Below are 24,608 nucleotides of genomic sequence, written 5' to 3' on the forward strand. Positions count from 1 at the left end.
AAGGCTTAAGAGATCTGGCAGTTTTATAAATGGGGGTTCCTCTGTACAAGCTCTCTTGCCTGCTGCAGTGTAGGACATGGCTTTGCTTCTCCTTTGCCTCCCCCCATGATTGTGAGATCTCCCCAGCCATGTGGAACTGTGAGTCCATTAAACCTCTTTCCTTTGTAAATTACTCAGTCTCAGGTATGTCTTTATGAGCAGTGTGAGAACAGTCTAACACAATAAGCATCTTAGTCTGGAATCAGTACCCACTCCTTGAAGGAATGCACATGTCTATCCACGCAGGGCACTCTTGGGCACCATATTAGTATATTGTATAGACATAAAAGCAGAGTCCAAGAACATTAAATGTTAAATATAAAGTAGCTCTTTTTTATTTTGAAAGGAGTTTCTGCAATTAATACTATGTTGAAAGAACTTTAACTTATTAAATAAAATATATTCTAAATGAACCTAAAAATTACATTTTATAAACATAAAAAGACTTTATTTTGATATAATACATCAGTCATATCTGAAAATGGAAAATGAAAACTGTATATAAGGTAATATTTCTGATCCAGTGACAAAAAGCTCTTTTGTAGTTTTTTAAAAAGGGTCAGAAAAACTATTTAAAACTTGGTAAGACTAACTTATAACTTAGATATTCATGATTAAGCTATTCAGTGATTCACTAATACTATAAAACAAGCTTTCTTTTACAGAGACAGTGGTTTCTTCATGCTAACTGGGTAAGAGCTGGACATATTTTAAAAAGAAGGGGAAATCAATTGGTATCTCAGCATGAATCCTAAGTATATGCTTGGTTTAGAGGTGTGCTCATCAGTAGTTTTTTTTTTTTTTTTTTTTTTTTTTCAGATGGAGTGTCACTCTTGTTACCTAGGCTGGAGTGCAATGGTGTGATCTTGGCTCACTATAACCTCTGCCTCCTGGGTTCAAGTGATTCTCCTGCCTCAGCCTCCTGAGTAGCTGGGATTACAGGGATGCCCCACCATGTCCAACTTTATATTTTTAGTAGAGATGGGGTTTCTCCCTATTGGTCAGGCTGGTCTCAAACTCTTGACCTCAGGTGATCTGCCCACCTCAGCCTCCCAAAGTGCTGGGATTACAGATGTGAGCTACGGCACCTGACCCCCAGTGTATTTTTAATGATAAATATTTATCTTAAAAGATAAGTCTCACTTTTTAATTAGAATTTCCCATCTCTGAAGTATTTGTACCTTCTTGGAGACAAAAGCAATGCCTTAAACATTCTGTATCTCTGTATTAGTGAGACTTGCTGATACCCCTTTAGATTCTGTACTCTAGAAGAAAAAGATGAGAAAAACATTACCAAACATTATTCTGGACTTTTCTGCAATTCAAAACTAATAAAACAGAATTCCATTTTTTTATATTGTACTAGTTAAAAAACAAAAACAAAAATTAGAGCTTCCAAGAGCAGTCTAATGCTCACCATTATACTTTTAAACTTTTGTGTATGTAAGTATAAAATAATGACATATGGACAAAGCAGCTTGGTGGTTATTTATTTTAAAGCTACTGTACTTAAAAACTCCTTGATAATAAATAACTTAGGTATTTCCAGTCCTGCTTCCAAGTGTGAACTATGGTGAGCTTATTTCAGGCGCAAGAATGTATTAGGGCAATTAATGATGTTTTCTGCTCAGCTCATCCTAGTGTCATCAGCAGGTAGCTTGATGCTCAAAAGTCATCAATTTTCCTCTACAAGCACTTTAACATGGAGTCCAACAGTTGGGCCAAGCCCCAGATTTTCTTCAGCACTTTGCACTCCCTCTCGTTGGCCTGTTCCAACTCCGTCTTCATGTTGCAGTACACATGGCTTCGGATTCCTCAAGCACAAATGGATTACATGAGCAAGCTCTTTAATTCAAACCATAACTTCCTGGGGGAAGATCCTGGGCCAAAATACTTGGGCTACCAGACCTTTGCCTTTTTTGCAGTCAGCTTCTGCCCACTGAGCAACATCTCATTTGCAAATGCTCTTCCTATTATCTTGGGAAACAATGGTAGAAGAGCCATCTGTTTTCTGTCCAAAGGTAGCAGAGAGAGGTGGAAACTAAAACTTTTCATTAGTCCAGACCACATTGCAAAGGGGCAATATAGATTCTCCTAGCCCAATGGCTGGGCCATGGACTACTACTATAGGCTTCTGAAACTATATGAATGTATTCGTGAAGTTTCTGATAGCTTCTCCTGTTTTAGTGCTTTCTCTTTTGCTGTCATTTGTTGAATGCTGTACAAAATAAAGTCAAGTGTGCACAATAGAAGACTCTGCCAACAGCACTGAGCAGCACAAGCTTGCTGTCATCATCAGCAGCTATGCTTATAGCACTTTAGACTGCTTTTTTTTTTTTGAGACAGAGTCTCACTCTGTTGCCCAGGCTGGAGTACAGTGGCACCATTTCAGCTCATTGCAACCAGGTTCAAGTGATTCTCCTGCCTCAGACTCTTAAGCAGATAAGATTACAAGTGTGTGCCACCATGCCCAGCTAATTTTTTGCATTTTTAGTAGAGACAGGTTTTTACCATGTTGGCCAGGCTGATCTCAAACTCCTGGCCTCAAGTGATGTGCCTGCCTCGGCCTCCCAAAGTGCTGGGATCACAGGAGTGAGTTGCCATGCCTGGCCTGGACTTTGCTCATTTCCTTGGGATTTAGTGAGTTATTCTCTGATGATTTTGTGAATATAACAAGATGGGTGAAGTCATCCTGCTTCCTGATGACAATGTCTATCGGCAGGCACTTTCTGTTTGCCTCGTGCTGAGATGCAATCATCTGCCAAAAGTTGGCCTTTTCTGTCATCAATACATTTTCTTCTCCCGGGTGTCACTCCTGTAACAGATGTCTGCATGTTGGTTGTTCCATTGGCTGTTAATGCATCCACAAACAGAGATATACCTTTCCTATTAACAGCTAGGGCCCTGGTCATGGCTGCAGTCATGGGGCCAGCACCTGAGGCACTGTATACAGGCAGGTGTACTCAGGGTCTGCTTCCCATCCTGGCCTGCTCTGTGCATAGGGGCCTAATAAAGCTCCAGCCTGCGATTCTCCTGCCACTATTCTATAGCTCCAACTGGCAATTCAGGCACTACCATGTCCTCCTGACCCTGCCTAACAGAGTCCCATTTCTGGAGTCTCTTGTTTTGAAAGTTATCCACTGTGGTCCTGCCCTTCATGGGGCTCTTAATCCTTGACTTTGCTAGATCAATATTCTTCCAGCTAGATAGAGATGGAGCTGTGTTTTTCCTGAACTTCTGGGTAGCAGAGACCACGGGCTGTTTTTAGACTCATGGTGTTTGCCAATCACTACTGACTTAGGAGAGGTCTCACCAAAGCTGCTGTTGGTTGATCTGGAGATTTGTTTCCTAGCATTGTTTAGAGAGGTGCTATTTGTTCTGGCAAGTGTGCTCACTTTCTGCTTTTTGACATGGTGTCTGTATTCCTCATGGTTCATGAGATGCTGCTCTGGTTCCTAAGTGTCATCCTCACTGTCATAGCCCTTTCATCAAATCAAATACTCTGTCTTCCCTTCTTAGTTTTCCTTTTGTCAACAATTCTTTCAGCCTGTCCTTTTAGTTGGCAGAGGCCAACATAATCCAGTTTACTCCTTTTCCAAATCTTGTGTACCCAAACAATCGATCATTGAAAGCCAGTACTACCCAAGATAAAACTCTTCAGATCAGGAATCGCAGCCATTTCCTACCTTAGGAGAACAATGACTTAAAGCTAATTTTTCACAAAACCTTATAAATAAACAAATCTGTTCGATCTCAACCAGTTAGACCATAAGGTAAGATTTCCATAAGCCTTTTAAAAACTTTTTCAATCTTTTGTTAAAGAGTGGATCAATCCTGCAAAAAACAAATAAACAAATAAAACCCTGTATTCTGACACAGGGGCCCAGACCCTAGTATCGGTGTGCTTTGGATATTAATGTTTAATTTATAGGAAACTAAATAATTCCTTTTACATTTTAGCCAATTTAAGCACACACAGAATTCCTCTCACAAGTCAATTTCATACACTTTCTATAACTTGCTTAAACCTTCAGTTTTGTCCCAGCATTGTACCTTAGGACAAAAATTTACATTCTTTTTCACCTTTCTATATTCATATAGCTTTACCTGACACTGTTTTTACTCCTTTCATTAAAAAACAAAAATTCTCTAAACTATGTAAAATTACTTTCCCTTTCACAAAAATCACATTTCTATTCTTTCTTATAATTTTTTAAATCAAAACTCCTCTTACTTTCTTTATATACATTGTGTAAAAAATATAGGTTCTAAACAAATTGGCCGCAGTAAGGCCTAATAACATGTAGAGTTCTCCCTGGCCCAGCCATGCCCCTGGTTCCACTGGGAAGGGCTGGACCCCATCTGCAGCTCTGTCTTTTGTCCTGAGCTCTGCATCTGACACATAATTAAAAATGCTACCTCTTAGGTTTTTCACTAAAAATAAGAGTTGCTAAGAATTAACATTTTAATTAATGTAAACCTGATCCAAATATACATAAACTGGAAAGTTGAAACTGCCTTTGCAAAATTACAACTGAGGAAATTGTTACAGTGAAAGAAATCGGACCACACTGGCTCCATCTTGCTTCTAACCTTTAAGCTGTCCTTGTTCATTCCTGGGCAGAGGCCGAACTAACTTTGGGAAGGAATTTAGTTTATGGTTTGATTCTGAAACAAAATTGATAGTAATCCTTTCCAGAAAAGACCCCCTTCTTGCCTGAGGACCAGTCTGCCTAGGAAGGGCTAAAAAATTACCTACAAGGTTAGAAATTACAGTTTAAGGGTCATGCAGCCCCTGGTTTCAAGAGTCTGAACCTCCCCAAATTGGTCCTGTGGATAACATCACTGTTGTAATATCTAAGATCAGTGCTAGAGATATTTTGCAGACTCTGTACTCCATGGATCAGTGACACCACCCAGACCTGTAATCTGGCTTAACCAGTTCTGCCATCCCACCCAGGAACAAAAGACACCAAGAAAAACTCATTTCAGCCCCCTATGATTCCATCTCCAACCTGACCAATCATCACTCCCCACTTCCCAAGTCCCTGCCCACCAAATTGTCTTTTAAAATTCTGATCCCCAAATGCTTGGGGAGGCTAATTTGAGTAATAATAAAACTCTGATCTCCCACATAGCCGGATGCATGTGAATGACTCTTTCTCCATTACAGTTCCCCTGTCTTGGTAAATCGGCTCTGTCTAGGCAGTGGGTAAGGTGAACCCATCGGAGGGTTACACTTCCATAGTGTTCCTCTCTGTAAGGACATTTCCCAGAGGCCAGTGAGCAACCCAAGCCAATCAGCTCACTCTGTGATCAGCCCATTCCCTATTTATTATACACTTCAAGGCCAAGTCTTTTTTTCACAATACAAAGTATTTCTAGTACCCCTAATAGCCAAAGAGATTAGGTAACACAATCCAAAAGAGACGGAAGATGGCAAAGAGGAAGGAGAAATAGGGTGGAGTAAAAGTAAATAGAATAACTTTTAAGAAAGGAAGTGAACAGAAGTACCAAGCACGTCATTTTTTTAATGTTCCAGTCAACTAAAAAATTCTGAAAAATAGAATCCAAAAAGAGAAAAAGCATAATGACCATTCATATGTAATCTACCTTGGATATCAACTTTTAATTAAGCTGACTTCTAATCATAGATTTGGAGTGAGCCAATTCCATTCAGATTTTTAAAAAATTCCTTTCAAATCTCTTATTACCAGCTTTTAGCTGGGACAAACACCTGATATTTTTGGTTTTGAACATCCTTACCAAAGACACCCTCTCAATTGCCTTAACCAAAATTATAACCACAAATGCATGCATGACTTGTCTCCAAAGAGGTGACAGGGAGTTTTTACACGATCCGGAATCACCCCAAAAATAACCAAGAGAAAGGAAAATTTCACTAGCCATAAACAGGGTCTAACTCACATTTCTTTCAGTCCATATATTCTAGGGTCTTAGCTTTTAAGCTTACTGTCCATACATGAAGGCCCAAAAGCCTTGGGTCCCCCACCACAGAAGACAAGAAATCAAGAGCTGTCCTTGGAAGGGGAAGAGATCAATCATACATTGGTACCCCAAAAGCCACAAAAACATCAAACCCAGATGGGCTGGTTCCCTGATCAGGAATCAAACCCAGGCTGTGGAGGTGAAAGTGCAGAATTTTAACGATTAGGCTACAAGATAGAACGGCCACTGTTGTTCCCTGATCAGGAAGCAAACCCAAGTTGTGGTGGGAATTTTAACCACCAAAACTATTTTTAGTCAGATTTTGCTCTTAATTTAGTAAGAGAATTTTTAAGGCTAGTCATGAAACTATTAGGCATCCTTTAAAATATCTGATCTTTTCATTAATCCTTTACAATATAAGATCTCTAAAATCTTTAAATTAATAGCACCATGAGAGAGAGAGAGGCTGGATAGGCAGTCATATCATGTGAAACATTTCAGATAGTCAAATTTTGGTTTTTCTTAGGTGGCTGGGGTTTTTAGAGGTGGAGCTTGACTTTCTACAGCTGCAGGGGTTTTAGTCAACTTTAGAGGGGGCCAGAGGTTGGTTAAATCTAATAGAAGATGGACTGAAACAAAGCAAACAAATGAAAAAACATAGAAAAAAGCAATCACACAATTTACATATAACTGAGATTTCTGAGCATAAAGAGAAGTTACAGTCAAATGACAGTAAGCCTTGACCTTCAGCTACTAAATCCCCAAGTGAAACCTCAAACCAGTTCCTTACCTGGAGATGGAGCCCAAACTGAAAACTGCTCTCTGCCCTCCCGGAAGCAGGAAAGTCATCTTCCTTGTGAGAAGTGAGTAAGAACTCCCAGAAAAGGAGTTCTGCAGCAGAATAAACTTCAGATCGCAACTGGAAATTTTTTGGTGATCAGGGATCTCTGGAGGGAGAAGCTCTCAGACTCCAGCAAATCATCTAATGGGTCAAAGCAATAAAGAGCTCCAGCTGGTACCAGGGCCCCAGTAGGAGAGTTGCTACAGGCCAACAGCCAGTTCCACTCAGAAAGCCCCTTTGTGGTTACCAAAATGTAAACCAAAAAAATGACTGAAGCAAGTCTCCATCCATCAGAGATTTATTTGGCCAAAGCTGAGGATGTGCCTCAGAAATAGCATAGATCATAGATGCTCCTGTGATTGATGTTTTTTCCAAAGGGGCTTTTGTGAACTTCAGTTCACAAAAGGGAAACCACAAGCAGAAGGGGGAAGAAAAGAGGAAGGCAGTGAGGCAGGTGATTACATTCTTGTGAAGCTCTGATTACCCTAAGTAAATCTACATTTTACATGTAAAAAGAGGGAACAGAGGAAAAAGTCAATGGTGCATTGTCTCACACTCGGTAAATCTACATTTTACCTAAAATGAAGTAAACGTGGAAAGAGGGAGTAGAGGAAATGAGGCTATGACATGGGGTTGTGAAATTACAGCTATCTGGGAGCCAGAGGAAGATAGTATTGATGACTCAGCTGCTAAGCTTAACTTTCCCTTCGGTGTAGTGAGTTTGGGGTCTCAAGTTTCTATTTTTTTTTCATACCTGTAACTTCTGTTTCCAAAAATGTTCCTCTGCCTTTAAAAACCCTTGCTCATAAGCCACTGGGGAAGTAGGATCTCACACAATAGCTGTCTGATTTTCCTTGCTTGGCACCTTGCAAATAAATGCCCTCCTTTTTCTTGCTCCAAACCTTGGTACAGGTATTTGTGGGTTTGGTTCAGTAACAAGACATACATGTTCTCACTTTTAGGTACCCCCCACCAACTCTATCTGAGATTCCATCACCCTCCGATAGAGACAGGGAGCAGGACCCTTTCCCAGAGGCCCACAGCAACATGTAAGCCTGGAGCTCTAATCTGACTCTACCTTAATAATTCAAGTACCTTTGACCTAGTTTCAAAGAGCAGGGAAGTCTGTCTGCATGGTTATCTATTGAGTTTCTATTCTGTTGGGTTGGGCGGGGGTTCTCAACTCTGAGCGCTTATTAGAATCACCTAGTGTGTGGGTATTGGGGGGAGACTTTAAAAATACCAATACTGAGCCCCACAGCAAGGGATTTCCATTCAACTGGTCTAGACCCAGCCCAGGCAATGGCATTTTCAGGAAACGTCCCCAGGTGGTTCTATCATGTAACTGGGTGGAGAGCCAGTGGTGATGGCTTATACTGTATGCCCTGATTTCTTCAGAGCTTTGTTTTTGATTTCCTAACCAAAATTTTATAACTGAAAATGGTAGAAAGCCCAGCTTTTTAAAATTAAAACCCTTGTTCTTTTCTCACGAATTTCAAAGGCCTGCTTAGAATCTCAAAAGCTAAGAATCTGACTCTAAATTATCTGCATGTGCCTTCTCAGGCAGAAACCCACAAGCCTGAGCCCAGCCTCACTGTGCAGTGATGATAAAGAAAGATGTCGAGTAAGAAAAAGCATTACTTAGTATGGAAAACAGCAGCTCATGCGTTATAATCATACCCATTCCCCTGAACCTGTATCAGAAAAAATTCCAAAGAAGCCAGTTCTCCCTACATCCTCTGGCCCAATAAATCACATCCATAGATTTTCTTTTAATCTTACTCCCTAATAATGAAAAACGCCCTTAGAAACTGCCTGTTTTCTTAACTGCCCAATAGTTCCTTATGGAAATAACAATTTTCTCATAAAGGTGGGAGTGGTATATATTCTTCTTGAAAGAATGAAAGTTACGTCAAAATTTTTCTTCCTGGTGTTTTTCCATTAAAGTATGGAATAGTTATCAATTTTCAGAATACCTCATGTAGTTCAGATTTCATAAGTCATCGAGCTAATTCATTTGCAAATCTATATGTCAGCATTCCACAGGGTTCCTACTTTTTTCTTAGGCTAGGTAGACCAGTTGACTATGCTTGTCACTACTGATGTCAAGGTCAAGCCTTCAGTCTCCATGGGGTCTAATTAATTACCTTTGCTGTGTTTTAGCCCTTCATGCATTTAGTCATCAGGGGAACCAGGCAGTAGAGATAGTTAGAAGTATAACATTTCTAGAAAAATTCAAGGCCTTTGTTGAGAAAAGTACATGTTTTATTTTTAGGAAGCCAAATGACTGAACTTTTGGAAAAATTAGTAATTTATATAGCCCTTTCCCTAACATTTTATTTTTGAAATTTTCAACGTACAGAAAAGTTGAAAGAATTTTAAGTTAGCATCCATATACCCCCAATCTAGATTTTACTGTGAACAGTTTGCTGTGATTGCTTTGTCGTGCTTCTAACCATCTATTTATGCCTCTGTGTAGTAAACTTACCTTATGTTTTTGATGCATATCAAGTGCAGAAATCGGTATATTTTATTTCAAAACACTTTAATATGTATGTCAGTGTTTCCTACTGGTTGTGTAACGAATTATTAGTATGTGTGTAAGTTTTTCCTATTGGTGCTGTACCATATTATACAAAGTAGCTTAAGACAACATGAATTTATTATGTAAAGTTCTGGAGGTCAAAAGTCTGAAATGGGTCATCCAGGGCTCAAATCAAAGTGTCAGCAGAGCTGCTTTTCTTCTGGAGGCTCTAGGGGAGAATCTATTTCCTTGTTTTTTTTTTTATAGCTTCTAGAAGCCGTTCGCATTCCTTAGCTTGTGGTCCCTTCTTCCATCTTCAAAACCAGCACTGAGGCATCTTCAAGTCTCTCCCTGATCTCTGCCTCTCTCTTCATACCTTCTTTGCTGACTCTGGCCCTCCTGCTTCCCTCTTACAGGGGCCCTGTGATACACTGGGCCTACCCAGATGATCCAGGATAATCACCTCCTCTCAAGATCCTCAATCACACCTCCAAAGTGCCTTTTGTGTAAAGTATGTACTCTTAGGCTCTGGGGACTAGGACATGAATATCTTGGTGGGCAGAAATTATTCATCTAATATAACATGCATAATTTTTCATCTTTAACACTCATTGAAGATTTACAGTCAGATGAAAATTAGGAAGTTGATGTATGAATTGGAGTGAATATTGATACAAAAAGAAGGCTAAGGACTGAGGCCTGAGGCATATGTCAGGAAGATGAGGAGGAACTAGTAAAGTAACCCTGAGAGGAACAGAGGGGGAAATAGGAAGCGGAGACTCAGCAAGTGTGGAATTCTGGGAGCCAGAAGAATTTCTAAAGTTCTTCTAAAAGAGGATGATGAGCAGGCTGGATGCAGAGGCTCATGCTGTAATGTCGGCACTTTGGGAGGCCAAGGCAGGTGGATCACGAGGTCAGGAGATGAAGACCATCCTGGCCAACAAGGTGAAACCTAGTCTCTACTAAAAATACAAAAATTAGCGGGGCATGGTGGCATGTACCTGTAATCTCAGCTACTTGGGAGGCTGAGGCAGAAGAATCGCTTGAACTAGGGAGTCGGAAGTTGCAGTGAGCTGAGATGGCTCCACTGCACCCCAGCTTGGCAACAGAGTGAGACTCCATCTCAAAAAAAAAAGAAGACGACAATGAGCTGTATCACATGCTGCTTACAAGCAAAGATCTATGGTTGAGATCTGGTAACTGGTTGGGGTTTAGCAAAGTGGAGATCTCTGGGTACCCTGTTCTCATAGTGTGGCCAGGGTAAGTGCCTGGTTGAAGCGGCTTCAAGGGACAAGGAAAGGAGAGAAAGTGGAGTAGGTACAGGAGTGAACAGAGATGAGGTGAACACATCAGATAACTTTTTCAGGGACTTCTGATAAAAAGAGGAGCAGGGAAAGGGGTGATACCCAATGTTGTCACTATCATCATCATCATTATTATCAATGTGACATAGTTGCAAACATTAATCAGCTCTTTTTTTTCAGCTCCAGAAAGTAAAGGAATAAAAGAGGATAGAGTAAAGCCTGTAAGTGTTTAGTTGTAAGTTGTCCTGCCCACCATGATTCAACAGGGACACCCCTGAAGGAATTCACGAGACCCTGATGGTCTTAATTCTGACAGTGCTATCATCAGTTTTGACTTCTGCTTTCCTCTCCATCTTCCTTGTTTCGTCTTATTTTTTCATTCTTTCCTTCCTTCCTTTATTCCACAAACATATAAGCCCCCACATCTTTGGAAACTTGAATCTGACAGAGGGATTAGTGTGAATTGACTAGCAGTAAAATTCTTTTTATTTCATAATAAAATCTTTCATTCTATTCTTGAGAATAAAAATATTTTAAAATTGCAAAACCAGTTGGTTTTATCTTCCAAAAACACACTCTCTGATTTAGTTGCAGACATTTCTTTAAATAGTTTTACATGTAAATGTCCTTATTTCATAGTTTTTAGAAGTAATTTTTGGAGAGCAAAGTCTAGGCAACAATATGTGAACAATTTATATCATGAATTTCGTTCACTTAAAAACATAATCCATTCTTTTTTTCATTTTAAAAAATGCATTCAAAAATGAATGAGGAAACTTCATGAATGTTTCCATTTTTTTTTCTGGGGCTTCACATTTCTGTATTTAATTCTTTCTTGACTCTCCCAGGCTCCAGAATTTTCCTTTTCTCCATTCGTATGCACAGATCCTTTGTTCTTTTATTTACATTTCACTGTGTCTTCTTAATCTTCTTAGTCTCATAATTTCTTTGTCCCAGGTGTAGCTAAGAACGATGCACATACCTAAGAAGACTGCTTAATATTGTTCTTTTAATCATCTCATCTCTATCAGCTCTTTTCTCACTATAACACATTATGTGATCATAGCAATCTCATTCTCCCTTGCTAAGAAAATTTTTTCACATCTTATGATTTCTTATGATTGACTTAACAATTAAAAGATTTCGCTGAAAATTTCCTGGCTGAAATAAAGGAAACAGAAGAAATCTTTACAACCTTGATATTTAGCTAGTAAAATATTTTCATATGAACACTCAGAGCATTGTATTTGGGTCTGGGCACCACATCTTCAGAAAGACAATGACAAATTAAAATGTGCCCATTGGAGAGTGATCAGGAGTTTGAAGGTCATGTCGTCTGAGTAATGAATAAAGGATCTTGGGATGTCCTGTTACGAAGTAAAAAGCCTGGATTGGGAGTAGGATGTAGGGTAGTAAGGGACAACAGAAAAAGGGAGAGCCTGACTGGGATGAGGACTGTCATCCTGTTGGTCAACAGGGTGGCTATCCCAGGAGCATATTGACACTTGAAATGGAGGGAGGTGGAAACATCTTGAGGAGCACCAGTGGGAAAATGTGGTCTCATGAAGCTTCAGTAGAAAGATATCTCACCCATTCCCCACACCCACCTGGCCATGGGCTTTTACCACTTTCCCCAGTTAGCTTCATGAGCAGAGGTGGTGGTTGATGGTCTCAAAAAACTGACAATGAGACCACTGTAAAAAAATCTTGGGACAATTTAAGAAAAGCAATTACTTTGAAAGAATAACCACAAACAGAACAACCTACAGCAGAAGAAACAGACCTATTGACAGATATGAACAGGAATCTTAATCCCAAATAAGACATTGCAAATATGAAACAAGAGTAAGTGGTTTGAAAGAGAACCAATCATACTAGATATAAAAATTGCAATTGCCAATATAAGGAATAGGTTGAAGAACTGAATGAATAACGAATGGGTAGAATCTAGAAACAGACCCATATGTCCATGGGAACTTGGAGTATGTATGCAGCATCATAGCCTGGTAGAGGGAAGATGAATTCATCTGTAGTTTCTAGAAAACTGGTTCATTATATGGGAAAAACTCAGAGTAGATGCCCACCCTTTTCTACAAACAAAAATAAACTGTAGGTAGAGTAAAGCTGTAAACATGGAAGGCAAAGCCATACTTCTATTAGAAGCAAAAGTAGAATTTTTTTTTCTTGGTGACACTGGAATGGAAAAGAAAGTACCAAAGTGCCAGAAAGTACAAACCACAGGGGAGACAATGGAGTTAATGACACCAAAATTAAAGATTTCTGATACCACGCAGTTATCAGGCGTGTGATAGATTTGAAAGTGACAAAGTGGTAATAACTGACAAAGAAATAATGACTAGAATATACAGAAAATTCCTGTTGTGGATAAGAAAAGAAAAGGATGAGGCTATTGCAGGAGATCTGCTGATGCCCTGCCCACATTCCTGGCCCGCCTTTGAGTTTCCACTGCAGCTATGGTCGATGGTTCCCAGCGTGCACACTGCTTCCCACCTGTGTGGGAGCGTCTCTCTTTGACAGCCTCAAGGCTTTTTCAGGTACTGTGGGAACTTGCTCAATTTAGGTGCAGTGCAAATTGGACAAGCTAGTGGCTGAATCTCACCAGAGGCAGCTTTCAACCAATGAGGACCAGTGAGTAGCATACAAACAGCCTAGTTTCCCATATCCTGATAGGAGAGTTCTGAGGAGTGTTCAACACAGGTCCTCAGAGGGTCCCCAGCAGGACTGAGCTCTGGTTATTATCTGCCCATAACTTACCCTTTAGTGGGTTTTCTCCTTTCCTTGTGTTGCTGTCTTTAATCCCTTGCTTGTGCTTCTGAATAAATGACCTGCACCCAAGTCTGTGTCTGAGACCTGCTTTCAGGGTAATACAAATTAGGACGGATATAAATAAGCATATCACAAAAGGGGAAAGACAAAAGGCTGACAAGTGTGGGAAGAGATGCTCAATTTTAATAATCAGAGAAATTAAAAGTATATAGGGAAGCACAACTTTACCTGAAAAGTATGGGGAAAAAAAAACCAAACCTGGATTTCATAAAGTGCCTGTAAGAATTTGGAGAGGTGGAAACCCCATACATCACCAGCAAGGCCATTCTGGAGAGCAATTAGCAATTTTTGGTGGATTTGCCTAGATGCACACCCTATGATCTCACAAATCCTCTTCTATGTGTAGGCCCTACACAAACTCCCACACCCCTGCCCTTCCTGGCCTATGAATCAAACTGATCTTCAGCGCTTCTTGTAATCTTACCATATTTCTCAAGTCCATCATTCTCCTTCTCAACTTCTCTTTCTCGTACCTTCTCTTTCTTCCTCACATTCAGCTGTTGACCTCACCTATTATTGAATTGAGAATATGGAAGCAAACAGCAAAATATCCCCACGTTCCCATCACCAAATCTACCAATCTACCAGTAAGTGTGCCTGTATCCTCTGCCTTCCTCCCTTCCTGACACTAACACTTTCCATCTCTCTCATCTCCTCACAAACCATATTCCTAGACCGTCACCACTGTTTCCTGATTGTCAGTTTCTCCCACCCTGTTGACTCATTCACATCAGCAGGGTGTGTAGTCCCTGCATAGGAGGAGGGGGAGAATGAGGGAGAGGGACAGGAAGGGAAAGCAGAGAAAGGAGAGAAGGAAAAAGGAAGAAACAGGGGAAGAAAACGTCCCTCTTTCATCATTCCCCTTTATGTTTTGCTTCAGATTTATGCTCTCCCCTTTACAGCAAAATGTCTCCAAAGAATTGCCTGTAATTATCAGTCTTCCTCTTACTGGGCCCATCAACACCACTGGACATGATAGGTAGTTTCCTCTGTCTTGAAGCCCTTTCTTCCCTGCCCCAGGGATGCTTCTCTCTTGCTCGAGTCTTCTGTCTCATGACATCTACTTCTCACTTTCCTTTGCTGGTTCCTCATTCCCTTTCCAGACTCCATGTGTTGCCTTGCTCCAAGGCTCAGTCCCTTACTTGTTCTCTTATCAGTCTACACTCACTCCCTACATAAGCTTGGCTTTGTACCAGGGCAAGTTTCTAGTTTTACTTCCAGCACAGACCTTAATTCCAAACTCCAGAACTACCCTCTTAACAGCTCTACTTGGATGTCTGATAAGCATTTCAAACTTAAAATGTTAAAACCAAACCATTGGTTTTTCCCCTGAAACCTGTTCTACCTGCTGTCATCCTCTGAGTAAATGGTACAACTTTATCTTCCCAGCTGCTCAAGTCAGAACTCTTGGGGTCACCCTGATGCTTCTCTTCCTCCCATTCCCCACGTCCAATCCATTAACAAATCTCATTGGCTCTACTTTCAAACATGCGGCAGTATTCCTACCCTTCTCCCACCTCCACCGCCACCAGTCAGTTCAGGCATCACCATCTCTGCTCAGGCTCCATCACCACCACTGAGTCCAGGCATCGCTGTCTCTACTCAGGACCCCTGCAGTGGTCTCCTAACTGGATTCTCCCTCTCATCTTTACTCTCCTGTCGTCTGTTCTCCACTCTGCTGCCAGAGGGATCTTTTTAAAAAGTCAGGCATTGTCATTCTTTTCCTCGAAAGCTTTCCTACTTCACTCAGAATGGAAGCCTCAGTCTTTACATGGCCTGGGAACCCTATCTGACTTGGGTCCAGCCTATTCCTGTGGTCTCATCTCTCCCGTGCTCCCCTCCAGCCTCCCCTCACTCACTCTACTTTAGTCTCACCCGCTGCTAGTCCGGGAGCACGTCTTGCACTCGCCATACGCTCTGCCTGGGATGCTCCTTTTCCAGATAATAGCATGGCTCACTCTCTGAGTTCATTCACGTCCCTATTCAAATGTTATCACATGTTCTCAGAGAGACTTTCCCTGACCTCTGTGTTTAAAACAGCATCCTCCACTGCTCTCTGTTCTCTTATCTTGATTTATTTTCTTCTTTGCACTTATTATAACCCAGCATTATATGTTTATTGTCTATTTGTTTTCTTTCCATACTAAACTAAGGGAAGGAATTTTGTCCATTCCCAATCATGCTGTATTCCCTGTACCTACTTGTATCTAGCACAGACTGGCACCAGATAAATATATTTTGAATAAAAGTATGAACAGGCACACAAATTGAGAGCTAAGCAAAGATTTTCATCCCCGTATTTTTCATAAAAAAATAAACTTGAAACAAGCTTCGTGCCCTTCAATGAGAGAATGAAGAAATAAAATGCAGTCCAAGCAAAAAGCGTGAAATGTTGCTCAGCTGTTCCAAGGAGCGCAGTAGAGTCATATCCAGCTATCAAAAGGAGTGAGTCTTAAAAGCATAAAGTTCAGGGAAAAGTAACAAGGACGATGAAATAACGCATATAATACCGACCAAATGCCAGGATTGGGAAATGGGGAATTAAGACATTTTTAAATAAAATAAATAATAATATACAAGAAAATAAAATAAGGGCTCTTCCATGAACCAACAATGATAGTGTGTTATGAACTGAGTTCAACTGTCTGTTTAAGGTTTAAAAATAATGTATATGTAAGCAATCAGAGTCGCCTCGGGAAGTTCTTACTTTCTTAACTGGAAAATATGGGATAGGATTCCTAAGAGCTGTAGGTGAGACCAGTAGGGCCTGATCCCATGAGGGAAGTCTTTGTGGAAGCAGGGAGATTTGAGCTGTTCCTTGAAGGATGAAAATGTTATAAACAATGTAAACAACAAGCAGTAGCAAGACATTCCAGTAGGTCCCAAGAGTCTGGAGTAGGAAAACTGTGTCTCGGTTTTCCTGAAGCTATCAGCCTCAGGAGATGCCTCACAGGTAGGGAACCGGGTAGGAGAGAAGAAAGATAAAATGGAACATACTCCCTAAGATCAGATGGTAGAATGCCTTGGATAAGACTAAGGAGTTTGGACTTGATTCTAACATTGGTGTAGACACTTGCCGAGTGTCACACAACTATTAACCTGGAAGCCAACATTTGACATCCAGCAGTCTGATTCCAGAATTCCCACTTTTAACTGCCATGCTCAACCTCTTTCAGTGAGCAACAGGAATCCAGTCAAGGTTTTTGAGAACTGCAAGGTAACGGACAAGGGATTTTTAGCAAGGTGGGTTCACCAGAAGTGTGCAGAATGGCTTGCGTGGGGCAGAGACTGGAGGCGAGCAGTCTGTGAGGAAGGGGGTGTGACAGTGTCCGTGCGAGCTGGTAAGACACTGACTACTAGCATGCTGCCAAGGAGATGGGACAGGGAGGGACCAATGAGGTAGAACCAATGGGATTGGCTAATCAGACAGGCCACAGATTTGTTTTGTGGCCTTCCTGTGTGCTAGGCATTGGTCTAGCCTTTGAGGACAGTGTAGAAGAGACGAACACACACAGTAAACTACTAGTAAGCATGCAAACGACTGCCAGATAAAAGGAATGTAAGGTTCCAACATAAAGCAGAAGGGGGGTGGTTTTTGTATTTAATTAGAGCTCTTCTTATCAAAATAACAAATGTTAAGCATGAAGTAGTCTTAATGTTTCATACCCTTGAAAAAAATAATTCTGAAAAAAAAAATCACTGGCTTGGAATTTCTTTCTGTAACCAAAAAGGTAGAATATTTGCCTTTAAAAAATGGATGCTCCTTTCGAGTTAATCATCCTTTATCAGAAAATGCAAAGAAGATGGCTTAATGGTCATCGAATTGACAGAGTAACTGGAACTCTAATCTGGTTATGTGATGCACAGTTATACAGAAATGTGAGATCTGAGTTTGTGGATAATGAATGTGTTATCTTTTTTTTTTTTTTTTTTTTTTTTTTTTTAAATTTTTTATTGGATTATAGGTTTTGGGGTACATGAGCAGAGCATGCAAGACAGTTGCGTAGGTACACACATGGCAGTGTGCTTTGCTTTTCTTCTCCCCTTCACCCGCATTTGGCATTTCTCCCCAGGCTATCCCTCCCCACCTCCCCCTCCCACTGGCCCTCCCCTTTCCCCCCCAATAGACCCCAGTGTTTAGTACTCCCCTTTCTGTGTCCATGTGTTCTCATTTTTCATCACCCACCTATGAGTGAGTATATGCGGTGTTTCATTTTCTGTTCTTGTGTCAGTTTGCTGAGGATGATGTTTTCCAGATTCATCCATGTCCCTACAAACGACACGAACTCATCATTTCTGATTGCTGCATAATATTCCATGGTGTATATGTGCCACATTTTTCCAATCCAGTCTATTATCAATGGGCATTTGGGTTGATTCCAGGTCTTTGCTATTATAAACAGTGCTGCAATAAACATTCGTGTACATGTGTCCTTATAGTAGAACGATTTATAGTCTTTTGGACATATACCCAGTAATGGGATTGCTGGGTCAAATGGAATTTCTATTTCTAAGGCCTTGAGGAATCGCCACACTGTCTTCCACATTGGTTGAACTAATTTACACTCCCACCAACAGTGTAAAAGTGTTCCTTTTTCTCCACATCCTCTCCAGCATCTGTTGTCTCCAGATTTTTTAATGATCGCCATTCTAACTGGCGTGAGATGGTATCTCAATGTGGTTTTGATTTGCATCTCTCTGATGACCAGTGACGATGAGCATTTTTTCATATGATTGTTGGCCTCATATATGTCTTCTTTCGTAAAGTATCTGTTCATATCCTTTGCCCACTTTTGAATGGGCTTGTTTGTTTTTTTCCTGTAAATCTGCTTGAGTTGTTTGTAAATTCTGGATATCAGCCCTTTGTCAGATGGGTAGACTGCGAAAATTTTTTCCCATTCTGTTGGTTGCCGATCCACTCTAGTGACTGTTTCTTTTGCCGTGCAGAAGCTGTGGAGTTTGATTAGGTCCCATTTGTCTATTTTGGCTTTTGTTGCCAATGCTCTTGGTGTTTTGTTCATGAAGTCCTTGCCTACTCCTATGTCCTGGATAGTTTTGCCTAGATTTCCTTCTAGGGTTTTTATGGTGCCAGGTCTTATGTTTAAGTCTTTAATCCATCTGGAGTTAATTTTAGTGTAAGGTGTCAGGAAGGGGTCCAGTTTCTGCTTTCTGCACATGGCTAGCAAGTTTTCCCAACACCATTTGTTAAACATGGAATCCTTGCCCCATTGCTTGTTTTTGTCAGGTTTATCAAAGATTGTATAGTTGTATGTATGTTGTGTTGCCTCCGGTGCCTCTGTTTTGTTCCATTGGTCTATATCTCTGTTTTGGTACCAGTACCATGCTGTTTTGATTACTGTAGCCTTGTAGTATAGTTTGAAATCCGGTAGTGTGATGCCCCCCGCTGTGTTCTTTTTGCTTAGAATTGACTTGGCTATGCGGGCTCTCTTTTGGTTCCATATGAAGTTCATGGTGGTTTTTTCCAGTTCTGTGAAGAAAGTCAATGGTAGCTTGATGGGGATAGCGTTGATTCTGTAAATTACTTTGGGCAGTATAGCCATTTTCACGATATTAATTCTTCCTAACCATGAACATGGAATGTTTCTCCATCTGTTTGTGTCCTCTCTGATTTCGTTGAGCAGTGGTTTGTAGTTCTCCTTGAAGAGGTCCCTTACGTTCCTTGTGAGTTGTATTCCAAGGTATTTTATTCTTTTTGTAGCAATTGCGAATGGCAGTTCGCTCTTGATTTGGCTTTCTTTAAGTCTGTTATTGGTGTAGACGAATGCTTGTGATTTTTGCACATTGATTTTATATCCTGAGACTTTGCTGAAGTTGTTTATCAGTTTCAGGAGTTTTTGGGCTGAGGCGATGGGGTCTTCTAGGTATACTATCATGTCGTCTGCAAATAGAGACAATTTGGCTTCCACCTTTCCTATTTGAATACCCTTTATTTCTTTTTCTTGCCTGATTGCTCTGGCTAGAACTTCCAGTACTATATTGAATAGGAGTGGTGAGAGAGGGCATCCTTGTCTAGTACCAGATTTCAAAGGGAATGCTTCCAGTTTTTGCCCATTCAGTATGATATTGGCTGTTGGTTTGTCATAAATAACTTTTATTACTTTGAGATACGTTCCATCGATACCGAGTTTATTGAGGCTTTTTAGCATAAAGGGCTGTTGAATTTTGTCAAATGCCTTCTCTGCGTCAATTGAGATAATCATGTGGTTTTTGTTTTTGGTTCTGTTTATGTGGTGAATTACGTTGATAGACTTGCGTATGTTGAACCAGCCTTGCATCCCTGGGATGAATCCTACTTGATCATGATGAATAAGTTTTTTGATTTGCTGTTGCAATCGGCTTGCCAATATTTTATTGAAGATTTTTGCATCTATGTTCATCATGGATATTGGCCTGAAGTTTTCTTTTCTCGTTGGGTCTCTGCCGGGTTTTGGTATCAGGATGATGTTGGTCTCATAAAATGATTTGGGAAGGATTCCCTCTTTTTGGATTGTTTGAAATAGTTTTAGAAGGAATGGTACCAGCTCCTCCTTGTGTGTCTGGTAGAATTCGGCTGTGAACCCATCTGGACCTGGGCTTTTTTTGTGAGGTAGGCTCTTAATTGCTGCCTCAACTTCAGACCTTGTTATTGGTCTATTCATAGTTTCAGCTTCCTCCTGGTTTAGGCTTGGGAGGACACAGGAGTCCAGGAATTTATCCATTTCTTCCAGGTTTACTAGTTTATGTGCATAGAGTTGTTTGTAATATTCTCTGATGATGGTTTGAATTTCTGTGGAATCTGTGGTGATTTCCCCTTTATCATTTTTTATTGCATCTATTTGGTTGTTCTCTCTTTTCTTTTTAATCAATCTGGCTAGTGGTCTGTCTATTTTGTTGATCTTTTCAAAAAACCAGCTCTTGGATTTATTGATTTTTTGAAGGGTTTTTCGTGTCTCAATCTCCTTCAGCTCAGCTCTGATCTTAGTAATTTCTTGTCTTCTGCTGGGTTTTGACTTTTTTTGATCTTGCTCCTCTAGCTCTTTCAATTTTGACGATAGGGTGTCAATTTTGGATCTCTCCATTCTCCTCATATGGGCACTTATTGCTATATACTTTCCTCTAGAGACTGCTTTAAATGTGTCCCAGAGGTTCTGGCACGTTGTTTCTTCGTTCTCATTGGTTTCGAAGAACTTCTTTATTTCTGCCTTCATTTCGTTGTTTACCCAGTCAACATTCAAGAGCCAGTTGCTCAGTTTCCATGAAGCCGTGCGGTTCTGGGTCGGTTTCTGAATTCTGAGTTCTAACTTGATTGCACTATGGTCTGAGAGGCTGTTTGTTATGATTTCAGTTGTTTTGCATTTGTTGAGCAGTGCTTTACTTCCAATTATGTGGTCAATTTTAGAGTAGGTGTGATGTGGTGCTGAGAAGAATGTGTATTCTGTGGATTTGGGGTGGAGAGTTCTGTAAATGTCCACCAGGTTTGCTTGCTCCAGGTCTGAGTTCAAGCCCTGGGTATCCTTGTTGATTTTCTGTCTGGTTGATCTGTCTAGTATTGACAGTGGAGTGTTAAAGTCTCCCACTATTATTGTGTGGGAGTCTAAGTCCTTCTGTAAGTCATTAAGAACTTGCCTTATGTATCTGGGTGCTCCTGTGTTGGGTCCATATATGTTTAGGATCGTTAGCTCTTCTTGTTGTATCGATCCTTTTACCATTATGTAATGGCCTTCTTTGTCTCTTTTGATCTTTGTTGCTTTAAAGTCTATTTTATCAGAGATGAGAATTGCAACTCCTGCTTTTTTTTGCTTTCCGTTAGCTTGGTAAATCTTCCTCCATCCCTTTATTTTGAGCCTTTGTGTATCCTTGCATGTGAGATGGGTTTCCTGGATACAGCACACTGATGGGTTTTGGATTTTTATCCAATTTGCCAGTCTGTGTCTTTTGATTGGTGCATTTAGTCCATTTACATTTAGGGTTAATATTGTTATGTGTGAATTTGATACTGCCATTTTGATTCTAAGTGGCTGTTTTGCCTGTTAGTTGTTGTAGATTCTTCATTATGTTGAAGCTCTTTAGCATTCAGTGTGATTTTGGAATGGCTGGTACTGATTGATCCTTTCTATGTGTAGTGCCTCTTTTAGGAGCTCTTGTAAAGCAGGCCTGGTGGTGACAAAATCTCTGAGTACTTGCTTGTTCGCAAAGGATTTTATTCTTCCTTCACTTCTGAAGCTCAGTTTGGCTGGATATGAAATTCTGGGTTGAAAGTTCTTTTCTTTAAGAATGTTGAATATTGGCCCCCCACTCTCTTCTGGCTTGTAGTGTTTCTGCCGAGAGATCTGCTGTGAGTCTGATGGGCTTCCCTTTGTGGGTGACCCGACCTTTCTCTCTGGCTGCCCTTAGTATTCTCTCCTTTATTTCAACCCTGTTGAATCTGACGATTATGTGCCTTGGGGTTGCTCTTCTTGCGGAATATCTTTGTGGTGTTCTCTGTATTTCCTGCAATTGAGTGTTGGCTTGTCTTGCTAGGTGGGGGAAATTTTCCTGGATGATGTCCTGAAGAGTATTTTCCAGCTGGGATTCATTCTCTTCGTCCCCTTCTGGTACACCTATCAAATGTAGGTTAGGTCTTTTCACATAGTCCCACATTTCTTGGAGACTTTGTTCATTCCTTTTTGCGCTTTTTTCTCTGATCTTGGTTTCTCGTTTTATTTCATTGAGTTGGTCTTCGACTTCAGATATTCTTTCTTCTGCTTGGTCAATTCGGCTATTGAAACTTGCGTTTGCTTCGCGAAGTTCTCGTATTGTGTTTTTCAGCTCCTTTAATTCATTCATATTCCTCTCTAAGGTATCCATTCTTGTTATCATTTCCTCGAATCTTTTTTCAAATCTTTTTTCAAGGTTCTTAGTTTCTTTGCATTGATTTAATACATGATCTTTTAGCTCACAAAAGTTTCTCATTATCCATCTTCTGAAGTCTAATTCCGTCATTTCGTCACAGTCATTCTCCGTCCAGCTTTGTTCCCTTGCTGGTGAGGAGTTTTGGTCCTTTCTAGGAGGCGATGTGTTCTGGTTTCGGGTGTTTTCCTCCTTTTTGCGCTGGTTTCTTCCCATCTTTGTGGATTTGTCCGCTGGTCGTCTGCGTAGTTGCTGACTTTTCGTTTGGGTCTCTGAGTGGACACCCAGAATGTTGATGATGAAGTATTTCTGTTGCTTGGTTTTCCTTCTACCAGTCTAGCCCCTTCGCTGAACGACTGTTGAGGTCCACTCCAGACCCTGCTTGTCTGGGGTGCACCTCTAGTAGCCGTGGTACAGCGAGGGATGCTACCAGTTTCTTTTTCTGCTCTCTTTGTCCCAGGATGATGCCTGCCTAATGACAGTCTTTTGGATATAGAGGGGTCAGGGAGCTGCTTGAGGAGACAGTTTGTACTTTATAGGGGTTTAATTGCTGAGCTGTGCACTCTGTTGTTCATTCAGGGCTGTTAGGCTGCTATGTTTGATTCTGCTGCAACACAGCTCATTAAACAACCCTTTTTTTTTTCTCAAATGCTCTGTGTTGAGGGGTTTGGGCTTTATTTTTGGATGTCCGATCAGGTGTCCTGCCCAGCTCGAAGGCAGACTAGCCACTGTTTGGCTGCCGAGGCTCCGCCCTGCTGTTGTGTGATTCACGCTGTTCCTGCCGGCTCTGCTGTGGTCTCCGCCACGCCCTGCGGCAGAGTCTCTTCGTTGTAGCGTGTTGCCTCAGCAACAGCAGGCTGCGTCAGCAGTGGGCGTATATCTCAGTAGGGACGGGTTGCCTCGGCAACGGCTGGCTGCGTCAGCAGTGGGCGTGTATCTCAGTTGGGGCGGGTTGCCTCGGCAACGGCTGGCTGCGTCAGCAGTGGGCGTGTATATCAGTTTTGGCAGGTTGCCTCCGTAGTGGTGGACGCCCCTCCCCCACAGAGCGTCTCGGACCGTCTGCCCGGGATAGTTTGAAATCGTGGTTTTGTTCGTCCCACTGGGTATCCCAAACGATCTGTCCCTGCAATCCCCTGGGCTGGGCTACTGTGCAAGTCTTGTTCAGTCTCAAGTCCAGCCCTCTCAAGTCTCAGGTTGCCGGTTCAACAAGGCACCCGGACAAGCGCGCCCTGTGGGGATTGCTGGGTAGGGCCGGCCGCCGCCGCCCCGGCTGCCGGCTTCGCCAGGCAGACCTACTGCCTGGCGTCCCGTGTCTTTTTATACTTGGGAGTTTCCCCGTTCTGTGGGCAACAAAGATCAGTCTGGAAATGCAGCACTGACTCACCGTTTGCGAATTCAACGCGGGCTCCAATCCTGGGTTGTTCTCACAGCGCCATCTTGAGTCCCCTCTCCATGAATGTGTTATCTTCAAGCAGGTTTTAGAAATCAGAGTGAGTAGAAATTTTAACTGGAAGATCAAAAATACAAATCAACAAAATTCATCCCCAGGCAGAGGTTGCACAAGATGCAGCAATTTTTTATGAATATTTATATATTCACATGAATCATACTTTACTTGCCTTATTTAGTAAGTTATTTGATCCCCTTAGGCATTCTTTTATTCATAAAATGTAATTCCACTGCCATCAAAATGACTATAATGTCTGATACCTACTCAGACCTCTGTCTTCCGGTTTTGCTTTTTTTTTTTAACTTTTCTTTTACGTTTAGGGGTACATGTGCAGGTATGCTACATAGGTAAACTTGTGTCATAGGGGTTGTTGTACAGATTATTTCATCACCTGGGTATCAAGCCTAGTACTCATTATTTTTCCTGATCCTCTCCCTCCTCCCACCCTCCACCCTCCAGTATTCTCCAGTGTGTATTGTTCCCTACTATGTGTCCATGTGTTCTCATCATTTAGCTCCCATTTATAAGTGAGAGCATGTGGTATTTGGTTGTTTGTTCCTGTGTTAGTTTGCTAAGGATAATGGCCTCCAGCTCAATCCGTGTTCCTGCAAAGAACATGATCTTGTTCTATTTTATGGCTGCATACTTTTTCCTGGTATAAAAATGTGGTACATTTCCAAACCACATTTTTCTTTATCCAGTCTATCATTGATGAACATTTAGGTTGATTTTATGTCTTTGCAATTGCCAATAGTGCTGCAATGA

General features: G+C 41.2%; 2 pseudogenes; both read right to left on the bottom strand.

The window, feature by feature from the left end:
- Nucleotides 1-1,584: 1,584 nt before the first annotated feature.
- LOC100411015 (chromodomain Y-like protein) lies at nt 1,585-2,963 on the bottom strand (annotated as a pseudogene).
- Nucleotides 2,964-3,078: 115 nt separating this feature from the next.
- LOC144576441 (chromodomain Y-like protein pseudogene) lies at nt 3,079-3,652 on the bottom strand (annotated as a pseudogene).
- Between the last annotated feature and the right edge of the window lie 20,956 nt (nt 3,653-24,608).

Source organism: Callithrix jacchus, chromosome 17, assembly GCF_049354715.1.
Source record: "Callithrix jacchus isolate 240 chromosome 17, calJac240_pri, whole genome shotgun sequence".
NCBI lineage: Eukaryota > Metazoa > Chordata > Mammalia > Primates > Cebidae > Callithrix > Callithrix jacchus.